The following is a 10,025-nucleotide window of genomic DNA, read 5'->3' on the forward strand; positions in this document are numbered from 1 at the left end:
ACACTTAAGAAAGCATTGATTTCTGCACCTATTATTCAGCCACCTGATTGGAATTTACCCTTTGAAATTATATGGGATGCTAGTGATTATGCTGTAGGTGCTATTCTAGGACAAAGAGTTGATAAGAAACTAAATGTTATTCAATATGCTAGTAAAACTCTAGATAATGCTCAAAGAAATTATGCTACTACTGAAAAAGAATTCTTAGCAGTTGTATTTGCTTGTGATAAGTTTAGACCTTATATTGTTGATTCTAAATTAACTATTCACAGTGATCATGCTGCTATTAAATATCATATGGGAAAGAAAGATGCTAAACCTAGACTTATTAGATGGGTTCTCTTACTACAAGAATTTGATTTGCATATTGTTGATAGAAAAGGAGCTGAGAACCCCGTTGCAGACAACTTGTCTAGGTTAGAAAATGTGCTTGATGACCCACTACCTATTGATGATAGCTTCCCTGATGAGCAATTAAATGTCATAAATGCCTCTCATACTGCTCCATGGTATGCTGATTATGCTAATTACATTGTTGCTAAGTTTATACCACCTAGTTTCACATACCAGCAAAAGAAAAAGTTCTTCTATGATTTGAGGCATTACTTTTGGGATGACCCACATCTTTATAAAGAAGGAGTAGATGGTGTTATTAGACGTTGTGTACCTGAGCATGAACAGGAACAGATCCTACGCAAGTGTCACTCCGAAGCTTATGGAGGACACCATGCTGGAGATAGAACTGCACATAAGGTACTGCAATCTGGTTTTTATTGGCCTACTCTCTTCAAGGATGCCCATAAGTTTGTCTTATCTTGTGATGAATGACAAAGAATTGGTAATATTAGTAGACGTCAAGAAATGCCTATGAATTATTCACTTGTTATTGAACCATTTGATGTTTGGGGCTTTGACTATATGGGACCTTTTCCTTCCTCTAATGGTTATACACATATTTTAGTTGCTGTGGATTACGTTCTAAGTGGGTAGAAGCTATTCCAACTAGTAGTGCTGATCATAACACTTCTATTAAAATGCTTAAAGAAGTTATTTTTACAAGATTTGGAGTCCCTAGATATTTAATGACTGATGGTGGTTCACATTTTATTCATGGCGCTTTTCGTAAAATGCTTGCTAAATATGATGTTAATCATAGAATTGCATCTCCTTATCACCCTCAGTCTAGTGGTCAAGTAGAATTGAGTAATAGAGAACTCAAATTGATTTTGAAAAAGATTGTTAATAGGTCTAGAAAGAATTGGTCCAAGAAACTTGATGATGCATTATGGGCCTATAGAACTGCATATAAAAATCCTATGGGTATGTCTCCGTATAAACTGGTCTATGGAAAAGCATGTCACTTACCTCTCGAACTAGAACACAAGGCTTATTGGGCTATTAAAGAACTTAATTATGATTTTAAACTTGCCGGTGAGAAGAGGTTATTTGATATTAGCTCACTTGATGAATGGAGAACCCAAGCCTATGAAAATGCCAAATTGTTTAAAGAAAAAGTTAAAAGATGGCATGACAAAAGGATACAAAAGCGTGAGTTTAATGTAGGTGATTATGTATTGCTATACAACTCTCGTTTAAGATTTTTTGCAGGAAAACTTCTCTCTAAATGGGAAGGTCCTTACGTTATCGAGGAGGTCTACCATTCCAGTGCCATAAAAATCAACAACTTCGAAGGCACAAATCCGAAGGTGGTGAACGGTCAAAGAATCAAACATTATATCTCAGGTAATCCCATAAATGTTGAAACCAATGTTATTGAAACCGTAACCCCGGAGTAATACATAAGGGACACTTTTCGGAACATTTCAGACTCCGAAAAGGAATAGGTATGTGGTACGATAAGTAAACCGACTCCAAAACAGTTTTTAAGGCAATATTTCTCCGTTTTGGAATATTTAGAAAAATAGAAAAATAAGCAGCAGTCCGGGAAGGACACGAGGCCTCCACGAGGGTGGAGGGCGCGCCCTACCCTACTGGGCGCCCCCCTACCTTGTGGGCACCTCGTGTGCTCTCCGGACTCCGTTTTCGTACACGACACGTATTTTGATCGGTAAAAATTCATTACATAATCTACCGGGGGCTTTGACTCCCGTATCACGCAAAAATCTCCTGTCTTTGTTTCGAGCTGTTTTTCTGACAGATCTAGATTATCATGACGTCTCCAAGTGCCCACAAGGACAAGTTCTTCGAGAAGGTCATCAACCCTTACCTCGCGGAGGTGCAGCGACACCCTCAAACCATTGAGATGCGTGATGGGTTGCTGCACATCCGTGATGCTGAGGGACCGAAGGGGACCGGAAGCGTGGAGGCGAGGCTCGAAGCAATGGAGCAACAAGTTTTCAAGTGTCAGGGGATGGTGGAGCGTGGACTCAACTCCAACCACATGATGATCGCAGAGTTCACCAACAAACACAAGCCGGATGCCGACAACATCGGGGAGACCATCTTCAAGCTTCATGAGAAAATCGAGCACCTTCAAGCTCAAATCTATGACCTGCAAAACCAAAACTGTGAGTATGAATATAGATTCAAAAGGATGAGTTTGGCTGTAGATTTGAGGATCCCAGAGACTCGGTCATCCTTCTGTGATGGTGAGCCTATGCCTTGGAAGAAGGACGAAAAGCCTACGCCATCAACAAAATCACCACCGTCTCCACCAACAAAGAAGAATTGAGTATCTGGTATGGGCACTCCACTTGGCAACTGCCAAGCTTGGGAGAGTGCCCCGGTATCGTATTGCCATCACTTTTATCTTTACCGTTTTCCTTAGTTCGATCCTTTTGTTAATATCTTGATCTAGTAGAATAAAAGTTCTTAGTATGATTTAGTTGTGAGTTTTGCTTTATTATTCTTCTATGTAATCAAGTCCGTGAGCTATATAATAAAGATTAGTGTTGAGTCAAGGGCTTGATTATTTTTCCATGATCCTAAAGGAATAAAAGAAAAGAGAAAGAAATAAAAAGAAACAAAGAGATCATATGAGTCTTATGGAGAGTAATGAGCTCACATAGAAAGAGTATGATGAATAAAAGTTGTTGAGAGTTGACAAACATAGTTTTGGTCATCGCTGCAATTAATAGGAAGTAATAAAGAAAGAGAGGTCTTCACATATAAATATACTATCTTGGACATCTTTTATGATTGTGAGCACTCATTAAAATATGACATGTTAAAGAGTTGACATTGGCCAAGGAAGACAACGTAATGGGTTATGTTTTCTTACATCTGAGATAAATTATATCGTCTTGGATCTTCCAACATGATGAGCTTGCCTTTCCCCCTCATGCTAGCCAAATTCATTGCACCAAGTAGAGATACTACTTGTGCTTCCAAATACCCTTAAACCAGTCTTGCCATAAGAGTCCACCATATCTACCTATGGATTGAGTGAGATCCATCAAGTAAGTTGTCATTGGTGCAAGCAATAAAAATTGCTCTCCAAATATGTATGATTGATTGGTGTGGAGGAAATAAGCTTTATACGAGCGTGTGATATGGAAGTAATAAAAGCGACATACTGCATAATAAAGGTCCATATCACAAGTGGCAATATAAAGTGACGTTCTTTCGCATTAAGATTTTGTGCATCCAACCATAAAAGTGCATGACAACCTCTGCTTCCCTCTGTGAAGGGCCTATCTTTTACTTTTATCTCCTACATTGCATAAGAGTCAGGGTGATCTTGACCCTTCCTTTTTACATTTTATCCTTTGGCAAGCACAGTATGTTGGAAAGATCCTGGTATATATGGCTAATTGGATGTGAGTTTTCATGAACTATTATTGTTGACATTACCCTTGAGGTAAAACATTGGGAGGCAAAACTATAAGCCCCTATCTTTCTCTGTGTCCGATTAAAACTCCATACCCATAAGTATTGTGTGAGTGTCAGCAATTGTGAAAGATTATATGATAGTTGAGTATGTGGACTTGCTGAAAAGCTCTTATACATTGACTCTTTCCTATGTTATGATAAATTGCAATTGCTTCAATGACTGAGATTGTAGTTTGTTAGTTTTCAATGAAGTTTACGATTCATACTTGATATTGTGATTGAATTATTACTCTAGCATTAGATACTATATGACAAAGAATTATATGAGTTGTTGTTCTAAGAATGATCATGATGCCCTCATGTCCATATTTTATTTTTATCGACACCTCTATCTCTAAACATGTGGACATATTTTTCGACTTCGGCTTTTCGCTTGAAGACAAGCGAGGTCTAAGCTTGGGGGAGTTGATACGTCCATTTTGCATCATGCTTTTATATCAATATTTATTGCATTATGGGTTGTTATTACACATTATGTCACAATACTTATGCCTATTCTCTCTTATTTTACAAGGTTTACATAAAGAGGGAGAATGCCGGCAGCTGGGATTCTGGGCTGGAAAAGGAGAAAATATTAGAGACCTATTCTGCACAGCTCCAAAAGTCCAGAAACTTCACGGAAGATGTTTTCCAAATATATAAAAAATACTGAGAGCAAGAACTTCACCAGGGGGGCCACACCCTGCCCACGAGGGTGGGGGTCGCGCCCTACCCCCTGGGCGCGCCCCCTACCTCGTGGGCCCCCTGGTGGCCCTCTGGTGGCCATCTTCTGCTATATGGAGTCTTTCGATGGGAAAAAAATCATAAGCCATCTTCTCGGACGAAACTCCGCCGCCGCGAGGTGGAACCTTGGCGGAACCAATCTAGGGCTCTGGCGGAGCTGTTCTGCCGGGGAAACTTCCCTCCCAAAGGGGGAAATCATCGCCATCATCATCATCAACGCTCCTCTCATCGGGAGAGGGCAATCTCCATCAACATCTTCATCAGCACCATCTCATCTCAAAACCCTAGTTCATCTCTTGTATCCAATTCTTGTCTCCAAGTCCGGGATTGGTGCTAGTAGGTTGCTAGTAGTGTTAATTACTCCTTGTAGTTGATGCTAGTTGGTTTAATTGGTGGAAGATCATATGTTCAGATCCTATATGCATATTAATACCCCTCTGATTATGAACATGTTTATGCTTTGTGAGTAGTTACTTTTGTTCCTGAGGACATGGGAGAAGTCTTGCTATTAGTAGTCATGTGAATTTGGTATTCGTTCGGTATTTTGATGAGATGTATGTTGTCTCTCCTCTAGTGGTGTTATGTGAACGTCGACTACATGACACTTCACCATTATTTGGGCCTAGAGGAAGGCATTGGGAAGTAATAAGTAGATGATGGGTTGCTAGAGTGACAGAAGCTTAAACCCTAGTTTATGCGTTGCTTCGTAAGGGGCTGATTTGGATCCATATGTTTCATGCTATGGTTAGGTTTACCTTAATACTTATGTTGTAGTTGCGGATGCTTGCAATAGAGGTTAATCATAAGTGGGATGCTTGTCCAAGTAAGGGCAGCACCCGAGCACCGGTCCACCCACATACCAAGTTATCAAAGTACCGAACACGAATCATATGAACGCGATGAAAACTAGCTTGACGATATTACCATGTGTCCTCGGGAGCGCTTTACATCATATAAGAGTTTGTCCAGGCTTATCCTTTTCTATAAAAAGGATTGGGCCACCTTGCTGCACCTTATTTACTTTTGTTACTTGTTGCTCGTTACAAATTATCTTATCACAAAACTATCTGTTACCACTTAATTCAGTACTTGCAGAGAATACCTTGCTAGAAACCGCTTATCATTTCCTTCTGCTCCTCGTTGGGTTCGACACTCTTACTTATCGAAAGGACTACGATAGATCCCCTATACTCGTGGGTCATCACCCCGCGCACACCTGCCACGCCGGTCTCCTCCTCCTCCACCCAGACACTGCTGACGCCAGCTGCACTCACTCGCGGACCGCTCTTCCTGCTGGACCCGACCGCGTCGTCCTCCACGGGTGTTCACGACCTCTCCCCCCTCGCCGGTGTCTTCATCAACCAGAAGGTCCTGCTCATCCTTGGCCTGAACCCACCCAACTTCTCCCAGTGGCGTACTCTGTTTGAGGTTACCATCCAGAAGTACGCCGTCCTCGACCACATCTCCGGCGTGCCTCGCCCCACTGATCCGGTGTGGCTGCAAGACAACGCACACATCGTGTCGTGGCTCTACAACCGCATCAGCCCAGAGGTGTTCGGGCTCGTACACCAGCACGGCGCCACCGCCGGCGAGGTCTGGGCCGCCATCTGCAGCCTCTTTCTGGAGAACCGCGAGCATCAGGTGGTTTTCCAGGCCACCGAGTTCCGGCGGATCGAGCAGGGGTCCTCGTCGATCCTCACCTACTTCGCCCGGCTCAAGGAGTGCGCCGACTGGCTCACCGACCTCGGTTCTCCCGTCGACGATCGTGATCAGGTGCTCAACATGATTCGTGGCCTTCACCCCCGTTTCCGTTATGCCGTGCCCATCCTCACCATGCAGAGCCCCTTCCCCTCCCTCCTTCGCTGTCGTGCCTTCCTCCTCCTCGAGGAGGGCCGGCAGTCCACCGACCACAACACAGAGGCCACGCTCCACTTCGAGCACGCACCGAGCAACCACAACGGCGGCGGCGGCGGGGGGGGGGGGGGGCGGTGGCGGGCACTACAAAGGAAAAGGCAAGGGAAACTACTCCGGCGGGGGATCCTCCTCGCACTCTGGCGGGGGCTCCGCCCCTCATCCAGGTGGTGGGGCTCCTCCTCGCACATCTGCTCCGGCGGCCGCGCCCTGGACTGGCATGGTCCATCTGTGGCCGATGCCATGGCATACTCACACCCCTGGTGCGGGATCCTTGGGCCTCGCCCCGGTGGCGCGTCCCCCTTCGCTGGTGTGGCTGCGCATTACGGCCCCAATGCGTCCCCGCCACCCCCATCCATGCCGGCACACTTGACAGATGGCACGGTGCCGCCGCACCCGCTGTATGGTGCCCTCGCCGGTGGAGCGCCCAACTCCAACGCGCCTGCCTGGGACCAGAGCGCCCTGGTACAGGCGCTCAACGCCATGACCCTATAGCAGCAACAGCCTCAGCTTCCTGGCTCCGACTGGTACATGGATACTGCCTCTACCACACACATGGCGTCGTCCCCGGTATGCTCTCCTCCTCTGCTCCCTATTCTTCTACTTCCATTGTAGTTGGCGACGGGTCCTTGCTCCCCGCCACGCACATTGGCCACACCACCATTCCTACAACCCAATCACCCCTCTCTCTACAACACGTTCTAGTCTCCCCACACATTATCAAAAACCTTCTATCCGTCAAAGCCCTTGCTCGCCACAACCCTGTTAATGTCGAGTTTGATGACATTGGTTTTTCTGTTAAGGACCGAAGAACGAAGAAGGTGATCCTTTGATGTAACTCCGACGACGACGAGCTCTACCCCATGTCCACAACATCGCCACCGAGCCACACCCACCATGCCCTGACTGCCGTCTCCCGTGATCTATGGCATCAACGCCTTGGGCATCTAGGTACTGATGCTTTAGCCCACACTCTCAAGAGCTCGTAGCTGGATCATGTAGCTAGCCCTAGCACTGTTTGTCAAGCGTGTCAATTAGGAAAAAGTGTTCGTCTACCATTTAGCACTTCCGAACATGTGTCGTATTTCCCTTTCCAGCTTGTACATTATGATGTATGGACATATCCCGTGCTTAGTATCTCTGGTTATCAGTATTACCTTGTTCTACTCGATGATTACAGTCACTTTGTATGGACATTCCCGCTTCGCCACAAGTCTGATGTGCTACCCACTCTCCGCGCTTTCACTACATTCATCCACAACCATTTTTGTCTATCCATCCTTACTATCCAAACTGATAATGGCAAGGAGTTCGACAATCATGCATTGCGCCAATTCTTCTCCTCGCTAGGCACAGTGCTTCGCTTATCATGCCCCTACACATTGCTGCAGAACGGACGCGCCGAGCGCATACTCCGGACACTCAATGACATCACCAGATCACTCCTTATTCACGCACATATGTTGTTTCCCTACTGGGCCGAAGCCCTCAATACCGCCACCTTCCTCCTCAACCGACGTCCGTGCCGGCCACGCCACAACCAAACGCCTTTCTTCCTACTCTACGGTGTCCACCCCACCTACACCACCCTGCAAGTCTTCGGTTGCATGTGTTTTCCCAACCTAGCAGACACGGCACCCCACAAACTCGCGCCTCGCTCGGCCCCCTGCGTCTTCCTAGGGTACACCGCAGACCACAAAGGCTACCGGTGTCTCAACCGTGCCACTGGCCGCGTCATCACATCTCGCCATGTCGTCTTCGATGAGCATAGCTTTCCCTTCCACACCGAACAAACAAACCCAGCACCGGTAGCTGATCTCCTCGACGACCTCCCTACCATACCCATCCGACCCCGCTCCAAGCCCTCACCAGAGCCCGCGTCTGCCCCAGCCGCCACCAATACCACGCCTGTCTCCCAACCCCCGTCCGACCGCACTACCGCCCTGGCCCCTCCTGAAGTAAATATGCCCTAGAGGCAATAATAAAGTTATTATTTATTTCCTTATATCATGATAAATGTTTATTATTCATGCTAGAATTGTATTAACCGGAAACATAATACATGTGTGAATACATAGACAAACAAAGTGTCACTAGTATACCTCTACTTGACTAGCTCGTTAATGAAAGATGGTTATGTTTCCTAACCATAAACAAGTAGTTATTATTTGATTAACAGGATCACATCATTAAGTGAATGATCTGATTGACATGACCCAATCGTTTAGTATGTTGCTATTGCTTTCTTCATGACTTATACATGTTCCTATGACTATGAGATTATGCAACTCCCGTTTACCAGAGGAACACTTTGTGTGCTACCAAACGTCACAACGTAACTGGGTGATTATAAAGGAGCTCTACAGGTGTCTCCAAAGGTACATGTTGGGTTGGCGTATTTCGAGATTAGGATTTGTCACTCCGATTGTCGGAGAGGTATCTCTGGGCCCTCTCGGTAATGCACATCACTTAAGCCTTGCAAGCAATGCAACCAATGAGTTAGTTGCGGGATGATGTATTACAGAACGAGTAAAGAGACTTGCCGGTAACGAGATTGAACTAGGTATTTGGAATACCGACGATCGAATCTCGGGCAAGTAACATACCGATGACAAAGGGAACAACGTATGTTGTTATGTGGTCTGACCGATAAAGATCTTCGTAGAATATGTAGGAGCCAATATGAGCATCTAGGTTCTGCTATTGGTTATTGACCGGAGACATGTCTCGGTCATGTCTACATTGTTCTCGAACCCGTAGGGTCCGCACGCTTAAGGTTACGATGACAGTTATATTATGAGTTTATACATTTTGATGTACCGAAGTTTGTCCGGAGTCCCGGATGTGATCATGGACATGACGAGGAGTCTCGAAATGGTCGAGACATAAAGATTGATATATTGGAAGCCTATGTTTGGATATCGGAAGTGTTCCGGGTGAAATCGGGATTTTACCGGAGTATGGGAGGTTACCGGAACCCCCCGGGAGCTAAATGGGCCATGATGGGCCTTAGTGGAAAAGAGAAGAGGCAGCCCTACATGGGCCGCGCGCCCTTCCCCTCCCTTGGTCCGAAAGATCAAGGAGAGGGGGCCGGCCCCTCTCTCTCTTTTCCCCGCTCTGCGAATCCTATTCCAACTAGGATTGGGGGGGGGGGAATCCTACTCCTAGAGGGAGTAGGACTCTCCTGGCGCGCCCTCCTTGGCCGGCCGCCTCCCCCCTTTTTAGTCCTTTATATACGGAGGCAGGGGCACCGCAGAGAGACACAAGTTGATCCACGTGATCTATTCCTTAGCCGTGTGCCGCGCCCCAGCCACCATAGTCCTCGATAATATTGTAGCGGTGCTTAGGCGAAGCCCTGCAGCAGTAGAACGTCAAGATCGTCACCACGCCGTCGTGCTGACGGAACTCTTCCCCGACACTTTGCTGGATCGGAGTCCGGGGATCATCATCGAGCTGAACGTGTGCTAGAACTCGGAGGTGCCGTAGTTTCGGTGCTTGATCGGTCGGATCGTGGAGACGTACGACTACATCAACCAAAC

This window comes from Triticum urartu, chromosome 1A (assembly GCF_056163025.1).
Source record: "Triticum urartu cultivar PI428250 chromosome 1A, HENAU_Tu73, whole genome shotgun sequence".
Taxonomy (NCBI): domain Eukaryota; kingdom Viridiplantae; phylum Streptophyta; class Magnoliopsida; order Poales; family Poaceae; genus Triticum; species Triticum urartu.